At 35.9% G+C, this 26481-nt stretch overlaps 1 protein-coding gene across 2 annotated transcripts in view; it reads right to left on the reverse strand.

The window, feature by feature from the left end:
* The window catches only part of LOC137251022 (alanine aminotransferase 1-like), a 55396-nt gene extending 47025 nt beyond the window's left edge, over nucleotides 1-8371 (reverse strand). The window contains exon 1 of one of the 2 annotated variants that reach the window (XM_067784868.1): nucleotides 8257-8371. The gene's annotated coding sequence lies outside the window, so the exon portion shown is untranslated. Of the gene's footprint in view, nucleotides 1-8131 lie in introns of both variants that reach the window. The other variant, XM_067784867.1, reaches the window with a different exon arrangement.
* Nucleotides 8372-26481: the final 18110 nt, after the last annotated feature.

Consider the following 26481-nt stretch of genomic DNA (forward strand, 5'->3'; position numbering starts at 1 on the left):
TCGGCCCTTAACACGATAACCTGAGCAAAAATCGATATGTCTTTACTAAACTTAGTTCACGTACTTATCTGAACTCACTTTATCTTGGTATAAAAAATGGCCGAAATCCGACTATGACCACGCCCACTTTTTCGATATCGAAAATTACGAAAAATGAAAAAAAAAAAATGCCATAATTCTATACCAAATATGAAAAAAGGGATGACATATTGCAATTGGATTGGTTTATTGACGCAAAATATAACTTTAGAAAAAACTTTGCAAAATGGGTGTGACACCTTCCATATTAAGTAGAATAAAATGAAAAAGTTCTGCAGGGCGAAATCAAAAGCCCTTGGAATCTTGGCAGGAATACTGTTCGTGGTATTACATATATAAATAAATTAGTGGTACCCGACAGATGATGTTCTGGGTCACTCTGGTCCACATTTTGGTCGATATCTCGAAAACGCCTTCAAATATACAACTAAGGGCCACTCCCTTTTACAACCCTCATTAATACCTTTAATTTGATACAAATATCGTACAAAAAATTCTAGAGTCACTCCAGGTCCACCTTTATGGCGATATCTCGAAAAGGCGTTCACCTATAGAACTAAGGCCCACTCCCTTTTAAAATACTCATTAACACCTTACATTTGATTCCCATATCGTACAAACACATTCTAGAGTAACCCTTGGTCCACCTTTATGGCGATATCCCGAAATGGCGTCCACCTATAGAACTACGGCCCACTCCCTTTTAAAATGCTCTTTAATACCTTCCATTTGATACTCATGTCATACAAACACATTCCAGGGTTACCCTAGGTTAATTTTCCTACATGGTGATTTTCCCTTATTTTGTCTCCAAAGCTCTCAGCTGAGTATGTAATGTTCGGTTACATCCGAACTTAGCCTTCCTTACTTGTTTTATTATCTAGATAATTTGTAGATACGGCAACAGCTGGAATTTGTTTACCCAACAAACAGGGAACAAAATTCTCCAGCGAAATATATATCTAGTTTCGGATATCCAACATCATTAGCCGTGTTTTTTTACACGTAAACGTCTATACGCTTAAACTTTATACGAACTGCTAAGCGTGAAACTTTAAATACACCTCTGAAATTGCTCCGCATAAAATTTGTCCTACTAAATTTCAATACGCATTATACTCAGATGTAACTGAAATAAGTGTCTATGCCTCACCCTCTACACTAATTCTATGTATTCTATGCGTATCCACAATTCATCGCAACTGATTCAGCTATATGTTATACTCAGCCTTACAACAGAGCGTTGTGTCTCCGCTTTTCGGTACACCCCACTTCCGCTAGATGGTTCTCCTAAGCATTATCTAAGCGAGAATATGGTTTTTTTTTACGCGCAAACGTAAACGTATACGCGTGTATAAAAAACACGGCTATTATTTAATTATTTTTAAACCAGATAGTTCTCGAGGTGTTATCCAACTTCATTCTCCAATCACTAACAACCTTTGAGAAATTATGTAAAATTAAGAGTTTTCGAGTTGATCTCCAACGTCATTAATATTATTTTATTAATTATTATCCAACTTAGATTTTGAGAAATGTACAGTTCTCAAATGAATATTTAACACATTTCTCCAGTTGATATCCTACACTGGATATCGAGTTGAGGTGGAGTTGAAAAAAAATCTCCAAGATGGTCCCACCAAAACCAACAGCTGTTTATTGTGAGAAATAAACGCTTGGTTGCACTTCGTTTTGTAACGTCGTCGCGTCAAGTTCTTTTTTCCCCACAACTCAACCGCGTGCTATAAAAGGACGCTATTCATGTAGTTGAGAATAAAATGGCGGATAATGCGGGAGTCGAAATGACAAAAAATTAAATTACGCATAAAGTATTCAAAACCATGAAAGCAACGTTTGAAAAACTGAAAAATTTATCGTACATGGAGTAAACCATTAAATCGGAATGTAGCTAAATATATAGTAGCCTCAATTACGCAGAAACCTACGCACATGGTTCTGGCCTTAGTGTATTAATTGTGTGTTGGTAGAAACTGTACAGAAATCTAAAGACATCAAACTTCTGAAAGATTTCACAAAACAAGAATTAGTTATGGCGTTATAGCTTCTAAGTAAGCCGGGCCAAGGTAGTTTTCATTCCAATAAATGAATGGAAGCAACTTAAAACTACAAACAAACAAAAAACACTTGGTTGTTATCAGTCATGAAGCGTAATTAATTAAAAATGAATTACATGTATTTTATTTTATTTTCGTGAAAATACTGTAGTATGGAATCTTACATTTGAGTCCAGTTAGAGAGCCACAAATTGGAGAATTAAATTTCTTCAACTTAAGTAATATCATTTTTTGCTTTATAAAAAATTCCCTTTTGTGTGAGTACGCTATGATTCTCGAGTTCAGTCACTGTTTCAAAACAACTTTGAGATTTTAGAAGTATGCCTAGTTATCAACATGAGTTCTAATGGTACTCAAGCCTAAATGCTTGTTGGGTATATTCGACACTATTTCGAACGAATGCAAATAACTTGATAGGTTAACTAGAGTTTAACGCTGCCAGATCGGCCGCTTAAGCTAAGCTTAAACTTCAGTTAAGGTAGACCGAAAAACTGCAGAACAAGTTTAAGCGTAGTTTAACTGACAAACTGAGTTGACCTCGTACTGAAAAACCGGGCCTTAATCCTTGTTTATGGTAGTAAACAGTTTATAAAGTCATTTAATAACAATGTTTCGAACTTTGAAGTTATAAACATTTAATATTGAGATAGATCGTTTAGCCATATTAGCGAACATCAGCCGGCTAGGCGAAAATTCGCTAAAGTCAGATATTGTACAATGTCTGCCAACTAATTACCAAAACAAACGTTTCTGTTTGTGAAATGCATTGTACATACGCATGCGGTATAAGTGCATTAGGGTGGCCAGAAAAGAATTATTTTCGCAGGCTTTATGCAAAAACCTCACTACCGATTTCTTCTTTGCATTTTTGTAATTCCTTGCAGAGTTAAAAAATTTGGCTAAAATTTGGTTTATTTTAGCTTTACTAATAAATAAAACCTTTGACGCTATCGTCTCTAAAACGATCGTCGTTCGTCTGTTTGTAACACGATTAGCAATACGACAGGTAAAACGATAATCAAAATGTTACGTTATCTCGATATTCCTATGACGAAGAGCAGCTCTGAAAGCGAAAACTAATTTGACAATTGTTTTTGTGCAGTTGACGAATAGAGATAATAAGATAGACGATAAACGACAACGTAAGCTTCAGAGTTCCATTAACAGACGATACCGCCAACGCAGGTATGTTTCGGTAAGCTTCACGTTCCGCAAACAGAATGAAGCTAAATTTTGTATAAAACAAGTAAGGAAGGCTAAGTTCGGGTGTAACCGAACATTACATACTCAGTTGAGAGCTATGGAGACAAAATAAGGAAAATCACCATGTAGGAAAATGAACCTAGGGTAACCCTGGAATGTGGTTGTATGACATGTGTATCAAATGGAAGGTATTAAAGAGTATTTTAAGAGAGAGTAGGCCATAGTTCTATGGATGGACGCCATTTAGGGATATCGCCATAAAGGTGGACCAGGGCTGATTCTAGAATGTGTTTGTACGATATGGGTATCAAATGAAAGGTGATAATGATTATTTTAAAAGGGAATGGGCTTTAGTTCTATAGGTGAACGTCTTTTCGAGAAATCCCCATAAAGGTGGACCAGGGGTAACTCTAGAATATGTTTGTACGATATGGGTATCAAATGAAAGCTGTTAATGAGTATTTTGAAAAGGAGTGATCCTTAGTTCCCTAGGTGGACGCCGTTTCGAGATATCGCCATAAAGGTGGACCAGGGGTGTCTCTAGTTGTACGATATGGGAATCAAATGAAAGGTGTTACTGAGCGTTTTAAGAGGGAGTGGGCATTAGGTCTATAGGTGGACGCCTTTTCGAAATGTCGCCATTAGGGTGGGCCAGGGGGGACTCTAGAATGTGTTTGTACGATATGGGTATCAAACGAAAGGTGTTACTGAGCATTTTAAGAGGGAGTGGGCATTAGGTCCATAGGTGGACGCCTTTTCGAGATATCGCCATTAGGGTGGGCCAGGGGTGACTCTGGAATGTGTTTGTACGATATGGGTATCAAATGAAAGGTGGTAATGAGTATTTTAAAAGGGAGCAATCCTTAGTTCTATAGGTGGACGCCTTTTCGAGATATCGCCATAAAGGTGGACCAAGGGTGACTCTAGAATGTTTTTACGATATGGGTATCAAACGAAAGGTGTTACTGAGCATTTTAAGAGGGAGTGGGCACTAGGTCTATAGGTGGACGCCTTTTCGAGATATCGCCATTAGGGTGGGCCAGGGGTGACTCTAGAATGTTTGTACGATATGGGTATCAAACGAAAGGTGTTACTGAGCATTTTAAGAGAAAGTGGGCATTAGGTCTATAGGTGGGCGCCTTTTCGAGATATCGCCATTAGGGTGGGCCAGGGTGACTCTAGAATGTGTTTGTACGATATGGGTATCAAATGAAAGGTGGTAATGAGTATTTTAAAAGGGAGTAATCCTCAGTTCTATAGGTGGACGCCTTTTCGAGATATCGCCATAAAGGTTGACCAAGGGTGACTCTAGAATGTTTGTACGATATGGGTATCAAACGAAAGGTGTTACTGAGCATTTTAAGAGAGAGTGGGCATTAGGTCTATAGGTGGACGCCTTTTCGAGATATCGCCATTAGGGTGGGCCAGGGGTGACTCTAGAATGTTTGTACGATATGGGTATCAAACGAAAGGTGTTACTGAGCATTTTAAGAGGGAGTGGGCATTAGGTCTATAGGTGGACGCCTTTTCGAGATATCGCCATTAGGGTGGGCCAGGGGTGACTCTAGAATGTTTGTACGATATGGGTATCAAAGGAAAGGTGTTACTGAGCATTTTAAGAGGGAGTGGACATTAGGTCTATAGGTGGACGCCTTTTCGAGATATCGCCATTAGGGTGGGCCAGGGGTGACTCTAGAATGTTTTTACGATATGGGTATCAAACGAAAGGTGTTACTGAGCATTTTAAGAGGGAGTGGGCATTAGGTCTATAGGTGCACGTCTTTTCGAGATATCGCCATTAGGGTGGACCAGGGTTGACTCTAGAATGTGTTTGTACGATATGGATATCAAATTAAAGGTATTGATGAGGGTTTTAAAAGCTAGTGGCCCTTAGATGTATATGTGAAGGCGTTCTCGCGATATCGACCAAATGTGGATCAGGTGATCCAGAAAATCATCTGTCGGGTACTGCTAATTTATTTATATATTCAATAACACTAACAGTATTCCTGCCAAGATTCCAAGGGCTGTTGATTTCGCCTTGTAGAACTTTTTCATTTTCTTCTACTTAATATGGTAGGTGTCACACCCATTTTACAAAGTTTTTTCCAAAGTTATATTTTGCGTCAATAAACCAATCCAGTTACCATGTTTCATCCCTTTTTTCGTATTTGGTATAGAATTATGGCATTTTTTTAATTTTTCGTAATTTTCGATATCGATAAAGTGGGCGTGGTTATGGTCGGATTTCGGCCATTTTTTATACCAAGATAAAGTGAGTTCAGATAAGTACGTGGGCTAAGTTTAGTAAAGATATATCGGTTTTTGCTCAAGTTATTGTGTTAACGGCCGAGCGGAAGGACAGACGGTGGACTGTGTATAAAAACTGGGCGTGGCTTCCACCGATTTCGCCCATTTTCACAGAGAACAGTTAACGTCATAGAATCTATGCTCCTACCAAATTTCAAAAGGATTGGTTAATTTTTGTTCGACTTATGGCATTAAAAGTATTCTAGACACACTAAATGAAAATGGGCGGAGCCACGCCCATTTTGAAATTTTCTTTTATTTTTGTATTTTGTTGCATCATATCATTACTGGAGTTGAATTTTGACTTAATTTACTTATATACAGTAAAGATATTAAATTTTTTGTTAAAATTTGAATTAAAAAAAACTTTTTTTTTAAAAAGTGGGCGTGTTCTTCATCCAATTTTACTAATTTTTATTTAGCACATATATAGTAATAGTAGTAACGTTCCTGCCAAATTTCATCATGATATCTTCAACGACTGCCAAATTACAGCTTGCAAAACTTTTAAATTACCTTCTTGTAAAAGTGGGCGGTGCCACGCCCATTGTCCAAAATCTTACTAATTTTCTATTCTGCGTCATAACGTCAACCCATCTACCAAGTTTCATCGCTTTAACCGCCTTTGGCAATGAATTATCGCATTTTTTCGGTTTTTCGAAATTTTCGATATCGAAAAAGTGGGCGTGGTTATAGTCCGATATCGTTCATTTTAAATAGCGATCTGAGATGAGTGCTCAGGAACCTACATACCAAATTTCATCAAGATACCTCAAAATTTACTCAAGTTATCGTGTTAACGGACGGACGGACGGACGGACATGGCTCAATCAAATTTTTTCTGGATCCTGATTATTTTGATATATGGAAGTCTATATCTATCTCGATTCCTTTATATATGTACAACCAACCGTTATCCAATCAAACTTAATATACTCTGTGAGCTCTGCTCAACTGAGTATAAAAAAAAAAAAATAATAAATTAGTGCAATGTTAACATTTTTTGGATGAATAAATGTGGTGCAATTGTACGGTATAGCTGTATTGCGTAAAGGTAGATGTGAACAGATGTGCTCTGCCTACCATAACAAAGGTTCTAGGTTCAAGTCTTGGATAAAACTATATGAATTATTACCCCAGCGGGTTAGGGGGTCAGAATATACCCGCGGTAGGTATGCCTGTCGTAAGAGGCGACTAAAATACCAGATTCAAGGGGCTGTGTAGTGCAACCCTTCAGGCTGCCAGCGCAACATATAGCTTCTCCAAACCCAATTGTTCACCTCACCTATCCGCGGCGAATCCTGTTTTACTAACAGACGAGGCTCTGGCGACCCCAAGCTCCTCATGGAACTTGGGGATGGGGAGGGAGGGATGGTCTGAAGGTGTAATATGGCCATATAATTCGTTCCCGAGATGGTCGGGCAAGCACCTTAATGGTGCTGTGTTACCGGAGCGTACCGGCTCTGTATCCGGCAAAGGACCATCACATCGATAACACTCCACAAAGCCTTCGGGGAGCAACCTTATCGCTACAACAACAACAACAACAACAACAACAACAACAACAACAACAACAACTACAACAAAAACAACAACAACAACAACAACTATATTAAAATTTATAAATGTTTTCAGATTTAAAATAGTTTTTTAACGCGGGGCTTTCACTCGGCAACGGTTTGACAAACACTCCGGAGTAGTTTTTATACCATGAAAAATTTCTCGATTAAAGTTCATGTGCATTTCAGCAGTCGGCATTAAACATGTAGATCCCGTCCCGCCAACCAGAATTGAGCACGAGGCAAATTGCAAGAGACGCTCGGCCTCAATCTATACATGAAGAAATCAACGGTAACGCTTTTGGGGTGTTTTTGATGCGAAATTTTTAGTGTAGTTTTTCCTCAAATCTACTGCGATGGCAGGCCTGACGGGTGAAAACACCGGGGCAGGTCCTATTTGTACCCTTACGAGTAGCCTTGGACTTGTCCTCTTTTGATTGCAATTGGTAATATTTTATAGTTGTTGTTTGTTTTCGGGTTCAATGTTTTTAATTTTTTAATATTGTACTGATATTGCAAAAAAATAAAAAAATAACACTTAAATAATACTAATCGCAACTATGTATATCCATAAGTGACTCGTTCATAGCATACTCGAGAAGAAAGTGACTAATCGCGGGCTACTCTCGCTAGTGATTTGTTGCGCGTTTTTGTAGGGTTTCTGGCCACTCTAATGTACATGTAAATATGTACAGGTTTTTATAAAGAATCTTCGAAAATGAGCCTTGACTGCTAGAAAAAGTGCAAAAAATGGGTCAAGAGTAGCTAAAGAGACTCGAAAGTTTGTAATTTATTTATAATTTGTAAAATGATTATATCAACAATAAACACACGGTTTTGTAATTCGTAACTTTTGATCATTGTCTAGGTACACTTTCGTTTTTGTTTGAATTCCACTTTGATGTCATCTTCATTTTCAATTTTGCTATTATTATCTATGCTTACTTTTACTTCTCTCAGACTCTTTGTAGCATATTTTGAACACTTTTTTTAGAAAATTTTTCGTTGCACAAGAATATTTTCAACAAATTTAATTATTTAACAGTTCATTCCATACTTTGCACAAATACCTTTTTGTTTTGTATATACACTACACATGTATAAATATTGTACATATGAATGTATGTATAAATAAATAAAAGCTAAGAACCCGTCTTTTAACTACCAACCACGCACGACAATTGCTCCAGTCAAACTGACTGCGAATATATTTATTCAAGTTTATCGCTGTTCTAAAAAGTTTAGTTTAGCCTCCCATGTGAATGTTTTAGCTCTCACAGCTCACGATTTCGTACAAGGGGGTTGGGTGGTATCCATCAAAAGATTTACTCATCTGTTTTAAAATGTGAGCGCAAATAGGCGTATGAGCTAGGCGCATGTTGGATAGTTTGGTTGCATGAATGTTTTTTTGAAAATCAAAAGAAATATAGCTGAGAAATTTTAATTGTCATAACATTTCGAAAAAATTAAATCCTTAAACTAGTGTTAAAATCCTGTTCTATGCCTCTTCATTATGTTTCACATTCCCGTATTCGTCATAAGCAAGGCGGAACCATAAATACAAATTCCATGTACTTTGTTTTTGTAAATCCATGGACTAATGTCAATACCGTGCTGCGCCGGAAGTTGAAGTCTCAAATTATATTAAAAAAGTACCAATCAGCTGATTTCCTGGTTTCGATTATGGTCATAAGTAAAGTTGGATCCAGTAAACGTTTTGTTCTTCTGCTTCAACTGCTCGCGTGTGTCATTGTGAATGAAACTAAGTGTGATATCTTATGTGTCAACTGCCTGACAGGATGTTCAATATGGCTACTTTTTAGCGTTTTGACAGGGTGTTCAATATGGCGGCGCCTATCGTCAGCGGGTGATAGAAAGAGATACAGAATGAGATAGCGATAGACAATTACAAATCAGGTGATCCAGTTAATTTGGAATTTTGACGTCTATGCAGACGATATCACACTTGTTTCATTCACAATGGCGTGTGTACCTTCGAGCGACATTTGTACTGTATGTGTAGAGCGCATAACACTCTCGATACATCACTATACCCCATTATATTTGCATATAGATATGTATATCTCTTATCGTATTCGATAGAATTTAATACAAAATAATATCTCTATAACATTGGCATCAGAATAATATGTAGAAAGAGTATTAAAAAGGAAACACTAGAAAGAGTTAAAAAATTTTACTGAAAGTGTAATGTCGCAAAGCAAACTTCACCGGATGTCACATTTCGCATCCTCTGCCTGAAAGCACGCAATTTTCAAATTGATACATTCATGTTGTTACAGTGATATTCAAACCTGATCAGGGCTGCACAGTGAGAAAGACCAATAAAGAACCTAATGCATATTCAATAGCTGCAGAGAAAAGCAAATATTAATCCACATTCTCTGTTAGTTGCGAAGAAGTTCCATTTGGTATCTAAAGTAGTAAGGCCGGGTAGTGGCGCAATTATGTTTGACGCGATATAACTCTAACCTAATTGCAGCAAAACTACCCTGAAAACCACTGCTAAGCAGTCTTTTTTGCCTTCTTCAATATTTCGGGCATCATGACTACGTCTTCTTTTTGCTAGCGATATCGATGGTTCTTTATCGTATATAGATCCGGCTCGTTCCGGTAACAAAGCAACATTAAGGTACTAGCCCGACCATTTCGGGAACTATCCATATGACCACATTAAACCTTATAGGCCAATTGGGTTCGGATAGCATCATTCTGACTTCCTGATTAACTTACTTTCTTTAGATTTCTAAGTTTCTTTGGAAATCTGCTCTTAGAAATTCCGGGGATCTATTAGCGCTACATTGAATTACTTTGTCGCTTCTTTCATCTTATTGGGGGCAAGCTAAGTAGCACACTCGCTTGTTTAAGTATCCGTCTGTAAACTAGAAGTGGAAGACCTTCCTCGTGGCAAATGACACGCTCTTAAAGTGCTAAAAATACTATAAATGAAACACGTTTTTTTATTATTTCAACAAATGATCAATTTTTTATTTATTTCTCTGTACTAATATTAAATTATGCTAACATTCTTAAAAGAAAGGAAGCACAGGTTTGTAAAACAATTTCGATACTAACAAAATTTTCTAATTGCACTAGAAAAAAGCTTTGCTTTAAAAAAGGAATAGATCAATTTGTATTGAAATTTCAAAAGCCGGCTTAGGCTATCAACAGTTACGATTAATCAACGATTATAAACAAATGCTGGTTTAGCTAAATTAATATTTTTACCTACAACAATTTTAGTTCAATTTATTGTTTACTACGTCTTTGCTGTTTTCTATTTTTATTTAATCTATACTATTTATGGTAAAAGGACGTATTTTTCGTTGGCGTTTGGAATACATTCGTTTTTATATATAATTGCATCGCAAAAGTTTATAATTAAGGTTCGGTTTTTCAGTGCGCGTTTAAAGTCCACTTGAGTATAGTTTAACCCTGCCACTTCGGTCGCTTAAGCTGAGATGAGCAGCAAAATTGTATGTTATCGACCAAAGTGGCAACGTTCACCTCTTGTCAACTTTGACTGGAGTTTAAACCCGCACTGTAAAACCGGGCCTAAATAAACATACAAAATTTTAAATGAAAAGCATATAGAACTGATTTGTTTTGGTGTGGAAAAGTGATGCCAAAATGCGGGATATTCTTCCATTCGTTGGATTTTTTAACAAAAAGTTAGCTAAACGCAAGCAAGCTAATAGAACGAAATGTCGGAATTTTTGAAACGAATACGAATGTTTAATTGCTCAACTGAAGAAAATTATCTAATAAACAATCTGTATACGTAACACTAACTAATACCAACGTTAAAAATTGTGCCATGCGAATACACTATATATATATATAACAAGTAAGGAAGGCTAAGTTCGGGTGTAACCGAACATTACATACTCAGTTGAGAGCTATGGAGACAAAATAAGGAAAATCACCATGTAGGAAAATGAACCTAGGGTAACCCTGGAATGTGGTTGTATGGCATGTGTATCAAATGGAAGGTATTAAAGCGTATTTTAAGAGAGAGTAGGCCATAGTTCTATGGATGGACGCCATTTAGGGATATCGCCATAAAGGTGGACCAGGGGTGACTCTAGAATATGTTTGTACGATATGGGTATCAAATGAAAGCTGTTAATGAGTATTTTGAAAAGGAGTGATCCTTAGTTCCATAGGTGGACGCCGTTTCGAGATATCGCCATAAAGGTGGACCAGGGGTGTCTCTAGTTGTACGATATGGGAATCAAATGAAAGGTGTTACTGAGCATTTTAAGAGGGAGTGGGCATTAGGTCTATAGGTGGACGCCTTTTCGAGATATCGCCATTAGGGTGGGCCAGGGGTGACTCTAGAATGTTTTTGTACGATATGGGTATCAAATGAAAGGTGGTAATGAGTATTTTAAAAGGGAGTAATCCTTAGTTCTATAGGTGGACGCCTTTTCGAAATGTCGCCATTAGGGTGGGCCAGGGGTGACTCTAGAATGTGTTTGTATGATATGGGTATCAAATGAAAGATGGTAATGAGTATTTTAAAAGGGAGTAATCCTTAGTTCTATAGGTGGACGCCTTTTCGAGATATCGCCATAAAGGTGGACCAAGGGTGACCCTAGAATGTTTGTACGATATGGGTATCAAACGAAAGGTGCTTATGAGCATTTTAAGAGGGAGTGGGCATGAGGTCTATAGGTGGACGCCTTTTCGAGATATCGTCATTAGGGTGGGCCAGGGGTCACTCTAGAATGTGCTTGTACGATATGGGTATCAAACGAAAGGTGTTACTGAGCATTTTAAGAGGGAGTGGGCATTAGGTCTATAGGTGGACGCCTTTTCGAGATATCGCCATTAGGGTGGGCCAGGGGTGACTCTAGAATGTTTGTACGATATGGGTATCAAACGAAAGGTGTTACTGAGCATTTTAAGAGGGAGTGGGCATTAGGTCTATAGGTGGACGCCTTTTCGAGATATCGCCATTAGGGTGGGCCAGGGGTGACTCTAGAATGTTTTTGTACGATATGGGTATCAAATGAAAGGTGGTAATGAGTATTTTAAAAGGGAGTAATCCTTAGTTCTATAGGTGGACGCCTTTTCGAGATATCGCCATAAAGGTGGACCAAGGGTGACTCTAGAATGTTTGTACGATATGGGTATCAAACGAAAGGTGTTACTGAGCATTTTAAGAGGGAGTGGGCATTAGGTCTATAGGTGGACGCCTTTTCGAGATATCGCCATTAGGGTGGGCCAGGGTGACTCTAGAATGTGTTTGTACGATATGGGTATCAAATGAAAGGTGGTAATGAGTATTTTAAAAGGGAGTAATCCTTAGTTCTATAGGTGGACGCCTTTTCGAGATATCGCCATAAAGGTGGACCAAGGGTGACTCTAGAATGTTTGTACGATATGGGTATCAAACGAAAGGTGTTACTGAGCATTTTAAGAGGGAGTGGGCATTAGGTCTATAGGTGGACGCCTTTTCGAGATATCGCCATTAGGGTGGGCCAGGGGTGACTCTAGAATGTTTGTACGATATGGGTATCAACGAAAGGTGTTACTGAGCATTTTAAGAGGGAGTGGACATTAGGTATATAGGTGGACGCCTTTCCGAGATATCGCCATTAGGGAGGGCCAGGGGTGACTGTAGAATGTTTGTACGATATGGGTATCAAACGAAAAGTGTTACTGAGCATTTTAAGAGGGAGTGGGCATTAGGTCTATAGGTGGACAACTTTTCGAGATATCGCCATTAGGGTGGGCCAGGGTGACTCTAGAATGTGTTTGTACGATATGGATATCAAATTAAAAGTATTAATGAGGGTTTTAAAAGCGAGTGGCCCTTAGATGTATATGTGAAGGCGTTCTCGCGATATCGACCAAAATGTGGACCAGGTGATCCAGAAAATCATCTGTCGGGTACTGCTAATTTATTTATATATGCAATACCACTAACAGTATTCCTACCAAGATTCCAAAGGCTGTTGATTTCGCCTTGTAGAACTTTTTCATTTTCTTCTACTTAATATGGTAGGTGTCACACCCATTTTACAAAGTTTTTTCCAAAGTTATATTTTGCGTCAATAAACCAATCCAGTTACCATGTTTCATCCCTTTTTTCGTAGTTGGTATAGAATTATGGCATTTTTTCATTTTTCGTAATTTTCGATATCGATAAAGTGGGCGTGGTTATGGTCGGATTTCGGCCATTTTTTATACCAAGATAAAGTGAGTTCAGATAAGTACGTGGGCTAAGTTTAGTAAAGATATATCGGTTTTTGCTCAAGTTATTGTGTTAACGGCCGAGCGGAAGGACAGACGGTGGACTGTGTATAAAAACTAGGCGTGGCTTCCACCGATTTCGCCCATTTTCACAGAGAACAGTTACCGTCATAGAATCTAGGCTCCTACCAAATTTGAGAAGGGTTGGTAAATTTTTGTTCGACTTATGGCATTAAAAGTATTCTAGACAAACTAAATGAAAATGGGCGGAGCCACGCCCATTTTGAAATTTTCTTTTATTTTTGTATTTTGTTGCATCATATTATTACTGGAGTTGAATTTTGACTTAATTTACTTATATATAGTAAAGATATTAAATTTTTTGTTAAAATTTGAATTTAAAAAAATTTTTTTTAAAAAGTGGGCGTGTTCTTCATCCAATTTTGCTAATTTTTATTTAGCACATATATAGTAATAGTAGTAACGTTCCTGCCAAATTTTATCATGATATCTTCAACGACTGCCAAATTACAGCTTGCAAAACTTTTAAATTACCTTCTTGTAAAAGTGGGCGGTGCCACGCCCATTGTCCAAAATCTTACTAATTTTCTATTCTGCGTCATAAAGTCAACCCATCTACCAAGTTTCATCGTTTTAACCGCCTTTGGCAATGAATTATCGCATTTTTTCGGTTTTTCGAAATTTTCGATATCGAAAAAGTGGGCGTGGTTATAGTCCGATATCGTTCATTTTAAATAGCGATCTGAGATGAGTGCTCAGGAACCTACATACCAAATTTCATCAAGATACCTCAAAATTTACTCAAGTTATCGTGTTAACGGACGGACGGACGGACGGACATGGCTCAATCAAATTTTTTTTCGATCCTGATTATTTTGATATATGGAAGTCTATATCTATCTCGATTCCTTTATATATGTACAACCAACCGTTATCCAATCAAACTTAATATACTCTGTGAGCTCTGCTCAACTGAGTATAAAAATGGGGGCTGTTTTTCCACGTAAAGGGTTGGAACTCAAACCGGTGAGGGGATCTTGACCAAACTTACACAGGAGTTATGTGCATTGACCTTGATATCCAAAACATGGACCCGGGTATTTTCCAAATATGGATGTACAATATGGATACCAAGTGAAAGCTGCTGATGAGAGCTTCAATAAAAAGGTAAACTTTTTGCGATAACTCTACCAACTTACGAGATATAGGCCAAAATGTGGTTCAGCCGTATTATCTATCTTATATATAAAATTCTCGTGTCAGTGTTTGTAGTTGAATTCCTTCGAAGCGGCTCCATGAAATTTCGGAGTATATTGAGTCGGTTTGAGAGTTGAATCTTATCTAGTTTTCATACCAGAAAGCGGTAAGGGTGGTCCATTCCTTAATTTTTTTAGAATTTTTTTTATGAACTGGGACTAGGACCGGAAATAAGAATGGAGAAAACAAGAGAGAAGAAAAAAGAGGGAAGGGAAAGAGATACGAGTTCGACGAGAATAGAGAGACAGGGATAGGGAGAAGGTGAGGGAGCTAGAGCCAAAAAAAGGGTTGTGAGAGGGAAGGAGGGTAAGAGGTAAAAACTTCTAAAAGCTTATATTAGAGTGTAGTGTAAAAATATTTTAGGAAATCCTTTTCCTTAAGTTTTAAGGATAATTACTTCATTTGGCAATTGCCTCAACTCGTCGTTCAGAGAAAAAACTGACCATTGCTACAACAACAGCAACAGCAGAAAAAACTGACGGAAACATGTTTGCCACGTATCAACAAAAATTATGTTCGCTGAAAACCCCCATTGGTAGTTTCAACAACGTACAATTGTCAATATTATGCGAATACATAAGCTATTTTAAGGAGAAACTAACGCTCTCGGCGTTCAATACTTTGCTCAACAGCCTTTTCTGATATCGATCTCTCGTGTCGAAAATTTGTTATTTAAAAAGCTTTCATTACTATTCCTAGGGTGACATTAATATGTAATTGTTAAGTTAACAGAGCTATGACTTACATGTGATTAAACAGTTTTTTGTTGATTTGACTGTTGAAATTTAGTATCAACAATTTGTGCAAAGCTGATTCCAGGGCTATTTGAACGGAAAACAACTGACAGCGATCTCGGTTGAATTGACCTTTAAATCGGTTAATTTTACCAAGTTTTTTCTTTCAGATAAAAAATATGGGTTATATATAGGGCGAATTTAGACGAAAATTGGCAACTAACTTTGCATACTCACAATAGTGCATGCTTCCGAACTTTTGCAATTTAAAAAAAAAAAAACACGTTTCGGGTGATTTTGGGCTTTCACGAATAGGCGGGATGTGTATAAAAAAATAGTTTTTTAGACAATCATAGGAAATCGTATGTGTTGCAATATATTTTCTGCACATTTTCATTTTATAAAAGTTTCGGACGAATATTTTTTTCTTATTATTTTTCATTCTGTTTTTGTTGTTTTCTTGTGGTTTTTGTAGGTTTTATTACGCCATTTAGCTGGTCTACCTTTTGGTGCTCCTAATCTTGCGAATAATATAACAACTATTCTTCCGTACGAATAAGAAAAAGATTCCGGACGAATAACTTCTTGTGTATAGGTGTGACACCTCTGAAGTTTCGCATTCCAGCATCCGTAAAGCCGGCTGATAAAGAATCTGGTTTTCAGAAACAACCCCTTATAAAAATTTCCTTACAACTTCGAAAAAATCATATGAGATTTCGAAAAGGGCTTTAGACGCAATGTTAAGAATTGGGTAAAAAGTCCAAACAAATTTTTTAGTTGCAAAAAATCTGATTTTTATTTTGAAGCACATTGGAAAAACGCCATTTTTTCCTACAAATTGGCTGGACGGGACCTACTTGTTTAATGCCGACTCCGAACGGCATCTGCAAGGCAGATGAGTTTTCACTGAGAGCTTTTCATGGCAGAAATACACTCGCCAAACACTGCCGAGGGGCGACTCCGCTTAGAAAAGTTTTCTTATAATTGAAAAAACTTGTTTCTAAAGTTTTTGATCTTACTTTTTCCGGGGCGTGAATCCAGGATCTTCGGGGTGGTAGGCGGAGCACGCTACCATCACACCCCGGCCACCGCCGGGTGAAAGTATTTCTATATCGGCAGGACCTTAGTTGAGAGATAAAATATTGCCAACTATTTCACTCATCAAAAAATATTTAAAAAGGAAAACTTCTGCTGAACAGCTACTGCAACAAAATACAATTTTGTTGGATATCTAATAAATTTGCCAACGCTTTAATACAACCTATTGCTGCTCTATTGCTCTATACTGCCTTTCAAAGCAAAAAGGCAGTAAAGTGTAAAAAAAGAGGAATATAAAGTTCGAGTTTTACGTTAGCTTTAACTAAACAATTGAATGAATATTAAACTGTTAAATGAATCCCATTATCATGGGATTCTTTTCGGAGCGAAGAGGGAAGTCAGTTATCTCCCCATGTCTTGTAAATCTATAAGCGGTAAAATAAAATTTACTGTTTTTTATACTTAATTTTATAGGAAAGTTTTTCTTATACTGCTTTTATGCTTTTAAATCACTCTCACAGTAAAATTTCTATGTATAACTAGTTTCGGAGAATAAAAGCAGTAAAATTTATTGTATTATGCTTTCTTGCGTTGGAAAATTGATTTACTGCTTTTTCAGTTGGAAAATTCTATATATTCGAAATATAAAACAAATTTAAGATATTGTTTTATCTTTAAAGTTGAGTATTCAATGTTTAGATTTATAATTAATGAGTAAATTGGTGTCAAAAAATTCCCTAAAAGTATAGTGTGGTAAGTGCAATTTACTGTCTTTTTGCTTTTGACGGCGTGTGAATAGGTAATAATAATAATGGCTTTAATTAGTATAATAAAAAAGTATATATAATGTCAATACATACATTAGTAATAATATTTAAAATATATATATTTTTTTAATAAATCAATAAGGGTATTCTCTCTGTCTAGGAAGCAAAGCAAACAAAGAAAATTTTCCACTTTACTGCCAAAAGTTTTCTATGCGCAACAACAAAATACATTTGTGAAAACTAATATATCGTCGCCCGCTAGCCAGAAGCATGAATGTGCAATTTTGTGTTAGAGGCCTCTTTGAATTACCCTTTAGATTCTCTAGGTTCTACTTAAATCTAGAGCTTCCTACGTACATGAAAACCCCAATAATTTGCAATGCCATTTTCACGAATGTATAATTCAAAGCAGAACCACAAAAATGAATGTGGCACATTCATGTTTCTGGCTGACAACAAGGTAATGATGTTCCTGTTTGTATTACACATTCTTTGATATGGCTCCACAATTTTTGAAAAAAGTAAGAACAGCACACCGTGGTGTGATGGTAGCGTGCTCCACCTACCACACCGTATGCTCTGGGTTCACACCCCGGACAAAGCAACATCAAAATTTTAGAAATAAGGTTTTTCAATTAGAAGAAAATTTTTCTAAGCGGGGTCGCCCCTCGGTAGTGTTTGGCAAGCGCTCCGGGTGTATTTCTGCCATGAAAAGCTCTCAATGAAAACTCATCTGCCTTGCAGATGCCGTTCGGAGTCGGCATAAAACATGTAGGTCCCGTCCGGCCAATTTGTAGGGAAAATCAAGAGGAGCACGACGCAAATTGGAAGAGAAGCTCGGCCTTAGATCTCTTCGGAGGTTATCGCGCCTTACATTTATTTTTAAACGGGTTTATTTAGCTTGAGTTGACAGGCCGGCCGTTGTGAACGAATCTTGTAATTGAAATTTAAGTAACTTCCCGATCCTTACGTTACAAAAACCCTTTTTACATCATTGGTGAGGCCGATATTAGAATATGGATCGATAATTTGGAATTCGCGTTATCAAGTTCATGTGGATAGACTAGAATCAATTCAAAAACAGTTTTTACTTTTCGCCTTTAGAAATCTTCAATGGGACTCTCCGTATAATCTTCCTACCCTTGCAAGTCGTAGAGAAATGCTAGGTGTACTATTTATGGCTAGACTTTTAAATTGATCGATTTCAAGCCCATTTCTATTGAACGAAGTAAACTTGAATGTTCCATGCCGAGTTTCAAGGCATTATAAACCTATAATTCTTAAACAATGAAGAAGCAATTTCCAACTACACGAACCTTTTCTAAAAAAAAAAAAAAAAAAAAAAAAGTATGTATGAATTAAAAAAAAAAAAAAACAGGATTAGCCTGGTTTCATCGGGCCACTTGAGGGCCGTGCGCTGCCACAACGTCCGAGTTAAAAAAAAAAATAAAAAAAAAAAAAAAAGCTACAAGCTTGAAACTTGGAATATAGTTCAGAACCCGATGAGAATGCAATAATAAGAAAAAAATCGCCGCTAGGTGGCGCAAGGATCGAGATATTCGCAAAATTCGCATTTGTGGTCCGATTCGGCTTATATTTGGAATACATAATACATGCAAGAATAGAAATCGACATGTGAAAAAAATCGCCGCTAGGTGGCGCATGGATCGAGATATTCGCAAAATTCGCATTTGTGGTCCGATTTGGCTCATATTTTGAACACATAATACATGCAAGAATAGAAATCGACCTGTGAAAAAAAATCTCCGCTAGGTGGCGCATGGATCGAGATATTCACAAAAATCGTATTTGTGGTCCGATTTGATTTGGTCCATATTTGGAACACATAATACATACATGAATAGAAAGCAACCTATGATGCCCGATTTGGCTCATATTTGGAACAAATATTGCATACAGTCCAGTAGAAGTGACATCAAAATATTTTGGAGTTGGAGGAGGGACAAGCATACGTGGCGCAGTCGAGTAAAGTCTTTGGAAGGATTATGTATTGCGGGCTTAGTTTGCAACAAATTGTCAGGAAAGAGTCCTTGTAATAATGAGTCACTAAATGAACTAAATAGAATGAGAAATAACAGGCAATTAAATAAAGACTAAAAACTTGAAAATAAAATAATTAAAAAAAAATTTTTAAGTTAAACGGTTTTATTGAAAACAATACTTACATGAAATAATAATAATTCGAAAAGCTAGAAAATAATTAGGTAGGTCCTAGGTACTAGTCATCACACTCCTTATCAATCTTGGGCGTTGATCAGACAATTAAATAAAAGCGTTGGACGCGTCATATTTCTATTGATAGTCATAAGTAAAACTAACTGAACCTTAATCAGGTTATGCTACGCCTCACATTTTTAGAAATTTCACGCGCCCAACGCTTTTATTTAATTGTCTGATCAACGCCCTAGATTGATAAGGAGTGTGATGACTAGTACCTAGGACCTACCTAATTATTTTCTAGCTTTTCGTATTATTATTATTTCATGTAAGTATTGTTTTCAATAAAACCGTTTAACTTAAAAATTTTTTTTTAATTATTTTATTTTTAAGAACAGCACACATTCGTATGTTTGAATGTTCGGGTATACGTGCCTGAATGTTGGGTACCAACTCGTAACTCACCAAAACTTTTCGAGGTTCACACACAATTGTATGACGATTTTTTTATTTATAATTATTTTACTCAGGGAGCTATAAAACTACCCATGCGATTATATGTTAGCTGAGATACACAAAAGATGAGCTGTATAAGGTATTCTTCATAAATAATTATACCGATGAAGAATTTTTAATAGCTGAACATACGAAACAAAGATGGTTATTTAATTGAAGACAAACCGGTTTATTCGAAGCTGTTGTCTCTTCTCGAATCAAAACTAAAATACTTGAAAAAATTGTGTGAAAAACGGGTTATACCAACAGAATATCATTGTTTTTATAAAAATCTTGAGGGCAACGCTTTACCCGAACCCAACATTTCAGAAGATTCTGTTTCTGATGAGAATAAGAACTAGTTCTATGTTTACAATAATATCTTAAATAAAAACATATATTAGTGTATATGAAATTGATTTGAATGTGTAACTTTTTTCATTTACATACCTACTTTAAAAACCGCAGATGTTTTTCCAAGTACTGTTATGCTCCAATTCACAATCCGCCAACGGAATTGGACTAGCAGGTCTTGGCTTGGCCCCAACGTTATTCAAAAATCAATCTGCAGTGAATTTTTTACGTCTTTTGAGGTTAATGCCATACCATGACCAGTTGGGCCAATTCTTATAGCGTATTCGGATTCAGCGCATCAAAATGCAAAGAAAGCATCATGCGCCGATTTACCTGATCCGGCTACTTTTAATTTTTTTTATAGATGTGTTTATAAATTTTTGTTCTGCCAGAAAAATGAATATGCTAAATCTCGGAGAATAGAATGGATGCGAGCTAAACAATTATCTCAGTTGAAAGAGCATAGTTTGAGTATAATATATAAATACATCTTTACACTAGAAACTAATTCCTCAAATTTTGAGGGAGCAATAAACTTTCAAACTCAATTTTCCAACATTTTTATTTTGGCACATTCATGCTTCTGGCAAGCGGGCGACGATATGGTTTCTACATTTTCTATACTCAACCCCATGTATATTTCGAAAATAAATTTATAACTTTGATAAATATAGTGCAAATTGAAATTAAAAAAATTAAATCAAAAATTTTTGAGCGCGGCAGCTTCTAAAAATATTTCGTTGCAGAAAATATGCATTTCATCTCCGCCGGTAGTTACATTTTTCAATCGAAAGGAAATTGCTTATGTAAATATAGTGCGTTCTATGAGTGTGTTAAAGTAACCCTGAAAAAGGTGGAAAATATTCTACCCTTTCTACGTATACAAGACTGAGAGAATTGCCCTAATGAGTTGTGATGTTTTTGCGGTGCCTCATTTTCCCTGTACTTTTATTCTATCTGTTTTTAGAGCTTTTCGTTTAAAGCTTGCTTTGGGCTTTCAAAAGCAGCGTTTAACTTTAACGGTTTCTTTTAATTCTTTTACTAACCTAAAACATTTTGAAATATAAAAAGTTCTTGTAATATTTTAGTTCTTTCATAATACACATTGAGATTGCTTTTAGGTTTGGGTTTGTTTTTTTACGTCTTTGCAATTTTTTTTTGTGGTTTAGGTTAATTTTTTGCCTGTCTAATATAGAAAAATATATATTATGAAAAATATGCACTTTAAACAATTTAATTGCAATCTTTTTGTTTAATTACGCAGTTTTTTTTTTTTAGTTTAAATACATCTAGGTATATGCAGTTATTTTTACTTACACATATTTTATTATTTATTATTACATTTTTTTCGTTTGTTTTTATTTTTTTTCTTCTATTATTTTATATAAATACAAATTAGTTTTCATTATTTGGTTTATTGCAAACTTTATATTTTAACTGTTTAGCAGTTATATTGTCATTAATCAATCAGAAAAATATATATGTATATGTCTTTTTATATATGTACGTATATGTGTAGCTTTATATTTATGCATACATATGAATGAATGTATGTTCTTGTTGGTTACACTTAACAAAATGTGGTCTTTTGTTGGTTTTTTTCTTGAAAGTAAAATAAAGTATTTCAAAAGTTTGAAGGTATAAATATATGGGACTCTTCTGAGCTAATAAACAAATTGCATCTTGCACAACCCAGAACGTTTCCATGGGCTTAAGTAAGGCTACTCCATTATAATTTAACATTTTGATACATTTGGATATTGTGAGGAAGTCGTAAGCTGGGTTCAAAGTTGATAAGATTATTTAAGAAATCTTTAAAATCGTAGTCGTAATATCAAAGATTTTTTATAAAGTTGCCCTTCTTTTACGCCCATCAAATTAAATAGCGCTAAGAGTAAATATCTAAGCTAAAAACGTGCTCTATCGTTTCCTCCTCCAACCCGCACTTCCTACATCTGATATCACTGACCAAGCTTAATTTAAAGGCATGTGACGCCAGAAGGCAGTGCCCAGTCAGAGTACCCATCATGAGTCTACAGTCCTCTCTTTTTAATGATAGAAGCAACTTTTTTAGTCTAAGGTTGTAAGACCTACACATAATTTTCGACAAAAAAAGGTTTAATAATATGAGAACTAGAAAACTTGGCAAATTTAATTCTTTGCATACGTGTCAAACAGCATCTAAGTATTACAAAACCATTCATTGGAAGAAAATTTGTCTAAGCGGGGTCGCCCCTCGGCAGTGTTTGGCAAGCACTACGAGTGTACTTCTGCCATAAAAAGCTTTCAATGAAAACGCATCTGCCTTGCAGATGCCGTTCAGAGTCGGCATAAAACAAGTAAGTCCCGTCAATTTGTAGGAAAAATTAAAAGGAGCACGACGCAAATTAGAAGAGAAGCTCGGCCTTAAATCTCGTCATGGGTTATGGCACCTTTCATTTTTTTTTTTTATTTATTCATTAAGAAATTTTAAACCGTTTATTATGGTTTTTTTTAACTTTTCAAGGCCACGAATTTCAGTGTTACTAACTAGTTGCTATGTTAGCCCTTGTTTTCGAGCTGTTGAGCAAAGTTTGGATTAGGATAGCTCTCAGATATTTTACGCCGATGTGGATATCATATGAAAGGATCTGTTGAAAAAACTGTCAAGGTCTGATGCATTTCATTTGTATGTAGTAACTTGTTGTGGATATATCCACAAAAATACCATAAAAAAAATAACCGTGTCGCGTCCGTAACACCCAGACGGTTTAAAAGTGTTTTTTTCTTTGAACATATTAACAATAGGAAACACTTCAAATTTAGATATGGTAATATCATTTTCACACAGAGAGTTAATGAAATATTTACACCATTTTTCTACATTAAAGCCCTTATTGAACGCAATCTTCCATACTAAGTACAAATTCCTAATTATCTCATTTTTGGTTTATTGAACGCCAAATGGAATCAAAAATCTAGTGCGGATTACTTGATGGGTCGGATTTTGTTGTCAATGTAACAAATGACAATCAAAAATAAATTATTGTCAATAATTTTCGTAAAATATAAAAACACAAAGAAAAATTCAAAATTTTATTTTCGATGCATTTGCCGCAAAAGATAATATGGCTTAAAAATACACACATATTTGGTTAGCTGCAACCAAGGCAAATCTATACCAGATGGTGGCAAAGCGAATTCAACCAATTCGCCGTGCAGAAGAATGTCAAGTCAAAAAATTTTTTTCATTGATTCCGATTAACTGACATGTTGTGGTGCCAGGCGTTGTATGGAAAATTATAAAGAAGAAGCAATCAGCTTTTGGGATAACAACACCTGGTACTGAATTTGCCTTGGGTGCAACATCTATCAGTATTTGGGCATGTACAAGGCGAATTCATTACAGGTGGTGTTATCCCATCAGCTGATTGCTTCTTCTTGATAATTTTCCATACAAAGCCTTGTACTACAACATGTCAGTTAATCGCAATCAATGAAAATTTTCTTTTGACTTGACATTCTTCCGCACGGCGAATTGGTTGAATTCGCTTTGCCACCACCTAGTATAGATTCGCCTTGGGCATGTATTTTATTTTGATTGGCTTTGCTGTCCCAAGGCGAATTCATTACAGGTGGTGTTATCCCAACAGCTGATTACTTCTTCTTGATAATTTTCCATACAAAGTCTTGTACCATAATGTCAATTAATCGAAATCAATGAAAATTTTCTTTTGACTTGACATTCTTCTGCATGGCGAATTGATTGAATTCGCTTTGCCACCACCTGGTATGGACTCGCCTTGTTGCTGTCCATTTTAACTATTTTTTTGTTAAAGCGCAATATTTGTTTTGTGGCTACTGATGCAAGTGACCCTGTGGGAAAAGGAAAGCACAGTATATGATATGGAAATGAGAGCTCTCCAAAATTTATCATTTACATATATTTCAATATTTTATAATGACCTAAACTGGGCTATACCAATATATTTTTTTATTTGAAATCGCCTGACTACATTTTTTACTTCTTGCGGTAATTTTTGCGTATAATAATCCAATCATAACTTTAACAGTTTTCTTTAAAATTACAAAAGTTTTGCACAAAAGTCTCGCGACCGTAACAATGGAAACTCCCATATGTTTGTATACATGAGGGTGTGTTATTTTAACACAGCACAAAGTTGTGCGCATGAAATTCAACTTACCTGTTTAAAACAATGTTTTGTTTAAAAAAACCTTTTTTCACAGTTTCAGCCGCAGAAAATAATAAAGTCGATCGAGTAAATAAAACTTTTTTTATTGTCAGACCTACGCAAGGTATTTCAGCATTTGGTCCTACGATATTGCGAATTTGGTTAGAATTAGTGGAAATATAAACAACAAGGATTTTAAAAATTTCACAAATTGTTTAAAAAAATTTAAGGATGTTGGCAGAAGAGTGCCACAGAAAGGTCTCAAGCTTTTAAAATATATGACAATAAAAATTGCTTCTCATCTAACCATGGCTTATAGCGAGCGCTTTGTGACGAATTTTATCAAAGATGCCACAGCAGTATGCAATTATGAATATGAGAGGAGTTCAGACCATTGTGGAAATGAGCAAGTTAGCAGCGAATGAGTGACAGCAGCTGATCAGTTCGATTTTAATGTTTTGGGTACATCTACGGTGACTTTAAGTTAGGTATATATTTATTTATTTATTATTAAGTTAACAAGTAGTACATAGTATTTGCGTGCATTTTTTTCAACAAACCAGTAAGACTTACCGATGAAAATGTATCGAGAAATTATCAAATTTGTCATACTCTTATTTCGCGTATTTAGTAAAACATTGATTATGGGCTAATTGATCAATCAATTTGTCGAATAGCAAAAGATGTTTCAGATAAACATATTTGAATGCCATTAAGCAACCAGTTGAGAATTTCGATCATTGTAATGGTCATGTAATTACAATAATGATATGCTTATTCACATAAAATAGGTCACATAACAAACTGCTATTAATATTCAGGTAATATGACAGTTGCCTACCGATCGGCAGAATCATAGATAAAATGCGACATTTTTTTCTCCCAAACTTTGGCGATTAATTTTTTTCCTTCCAAACTTTTGTGATTAAGTTTTATCGGAAAGTGATATAGTTAAGTAACAAAGAACCTAGTGGAACAATTCTACAGGTTAACCCAATTGCAACGTTATCCTACCTGGTTTTTGATTTCCCTAAAAATTTTTAAAACAATTTAAATTTGTATTCTGCGCGTTCGGTTAACCAGTTCGCAGATTTACAGGTATGTATATATGTATATAGATTCCGAAAAGCCTGTTTCATCAGAGAGTCAAGAGGCATTTAAAAAACGGTGACTAAAATTCACATGCTGGTACCGAAGCGAATCAGACTCATATCCGGCATGGTACTGCCTACTTCCGCATTACTTCCATAGACGTTCTGCGAAAACAACAACAACAACATCTTAAATGTTGCCTTTAAAAGTAGTTAGTTTAACTGTGGAACCACCTAAGCAGCTGGCTGTTGAGTAGCGTCCTCAGTGGTGAAAGTAATAATAGCAAATTGGATCGGCTGCTTGTTAAGTTGTGGTAAGATGACTTCGCATTACATTTATTTATTTATACCATAAAAAACGAATTTATATTTTAAAATATAAACGATGTATCTCTTTTAATTTAAATGAAAATTTTGACTAAAAAAAATTCAAAATAAAAAAACTTTAAATTTTGAGTAGCGCTTTTGATAATCGACTATTCGAATAATCAATTAGTCGATTAGCAAAAGTTGTTTCATTAAATAGTCGATTACCACCAATCCGCGAATTGTTCTCATTCGACTAGTAACGGATTCGATTATTCGAATGGTATTTGTTTTTGTAAATTTGAAATGAGTTCTGCGAATCGTGCAGACGTTGCGACGTCATTGTAAGCCATCTGCGGTTCCCATATTTTGCACTTTGCTTCTTTGGCATCTTCGGTACTAGAAAAGAAATTTCATACATAGCTACGTTTGCGGAAACTAATATTTTTCAATAAAAAAAAAAAATGGAATCAATATGCGAATAATGGCAGTAAGTAGATGGCATGTTATGTTCAATTCGAATGCCAGCTAGTCGGTTTTCATGCAATGCAAAATTTACTACTCGTCTAATATACTAGTTGGTTAGCCTAATAATTGGTTGTAAACAAGAGCCCTAGTTTGGAGCTACATCCTTAGGTATAATAAAGAAAAAAAAAAAAA

This window comes from Eurosta solidaginis, chromosome 4 (assembly GCF_040869045.1).
Source record: "Eurosta solidaginis isolate ZX-2024a chromosome 4, ASM4086904v1, whole genome shotgun sequence".
NCBI lineage: Eukaryota > Metazoa > Arthropoda > Insecta > Diptera > Tephritidae > Eurosta > Eurosta solidaginis.